This window comes from Hippocampus comes, unplaced genomic scaffold, assembly GCF_001891065.2.
Source record: "Hippocampus comes isolate QL1 unplaced genomic scaffold, H_comes_QL1_v1.1 scaffold62, whole genome shotgun sequence".
Taxonomy (NCBI): Eukaryota; Metazoa; Chordata; class Actinopteri; order Syngnathiformes; family Syngnathidae; genus Hippocampus; species Hippocampus comes.
This window is the reverse complement of record NW_017806062.1, coordinates 378311-379788: the sequence shown is the minus strand read 5'-3', so window position 1 is coordinate 379788 and position 1478 is coordinate 378311. Positions and strand designations below refer to the sequence as shown.

The 1478-nt window shown below is 46.9% G+C and overlaps 1 protein-coding gene across 1 annotated transcript in view; it reads right to left on the bottom strand.

The window, feature by feature from the left end:
• Nucleotides 1–32: 32 nt before the first annotated feature.
• LOC109529906 (uncharacterized) overlaps nt 33–1478 on the bottom strand; it is a 5336-nt gene continuing 3890 nt past the window's right edge. Inside the window, exon 2 of the mRNA XM_019893423.1 lies at nt 33–44. The gene's annotated coding sequence lies outside the window, so the exon portion shown is untranslated. The remainder of the gene's footprint in view (nt 45–1478) is intronic.

Below are 1478 nucleotides of genomic sequence, written 5' to 3'. Positions count from 1 at the left end.
ATGCGCCTTGTGATCGTGGTAGCAGAAAGAGGCACCCGTGCAACCTTTTGAGCAGCAGCCTCTCCCAAAACTTCACGGCAAATATCCTTGGTCGCAGGCAAAATAAGCTCTTCTCCAATCGTGAAAGGTTTCTTGGCTTTAGCAATGTGGTTCGCCACGAGGTACGATGCTTTCAGCACGTTCGAATTTGTTGATGTGGTGGCCCTCAGTAATTGTCTCTGTCCTTCGTGCTCGCTCTTTTTTCTTTCAAAAAAATCCAAAGGTTTGTTTTTTAATCCGGGGTGCTTAGTCTCGATGTGCCGGAGCAACTTTGAAGGCTTCATTGCCTCATTCGCGAGCTTTTGGCCACATATAATGCACAGCGGACTTGGCGCCAGAGAGTCACCTGTTGCGACAAACCCATACCTGAGGTAGGATTCTTGGTATAGTCTGTTAAAAGCAGACTTTGGTTTTTTCGAGGTTGTGGGCTCATCTTGGGGCTCGTCAGATGCCCTTTTCCCCGTAAAAAAGCTGTCCAAGGACGTCTGTTTTTCACTCATTTTTGCTAGTGGAGGCTAATTTGTGAGAATAAATGTGACGCTCACGCCCGACGTAGGGCGTGAGCGAACTAAATTTCCCACAGCACTGATTGGACAAGCAATATCTTTACAGCCAATGATGGCCAAGCGGGCGTGTCATAACGAATTCACGTGTTGAGTCGCGTGTGTCTTACCCTCTGTGGCAGAAACTCCGTCGAACCGCCGAGATCGGCTCACCGAACCCGGGGGACGCAAAAAAACGTGAATTAACCGGGTCCAATCGAATACAGGTTAAGAACCACTGCTATTTTGAGAGTAGACAGGCATATTGTTGTGTCAAGGGGCACAGGCCAAAGTTAATTCGGCCAAAATGCGGTCATTAATAAATTATTTATTTTATTCTCTGCGGCCCGGTACCAAATGGTCCGCGGACCGGTACCGGTCCGCGGACCGGCGGTTGGGGACCCCTGATATAGACTGTTTGAATGTTAGCGTTGGGTCCAATCTCTTTATCTTTGTTTACATTGTTGCTACCTCGTTCCTCCATGTTTCTCAAATGGTAGCATGTTAGCATTTGGATTGACTTTAGACTTAAATTAAGAAGCTTTTTTTTTTCCTGAGCAATACAGAAAAAAAAGCCCATCTTATCTCCAGGGTAATCATAAACAAAATACAAACACATTATTTTGTACAGAGAGCTTATCTATTTGCGTGATAAAAGTACGTTTAAAGGCATTTTTTCCAGGTGAGGTCGGCTTGGAACCAGAGTGGCTTTCAAAGAGAAGACGCCAGGCCACACAGTGAGGCCTACGAGTGTGTTGCACTGATGCTTCTCGAGATAGACACCACTTAGCCAAAGCAAAAACTCAATGTTGTCAGTCCCCCCCTCCGTCGCACCTTGACACCTCTCTCATCTTGCGCTTTTGTCGCACGGCTTCACTGACACGCTGTTATCCCCCG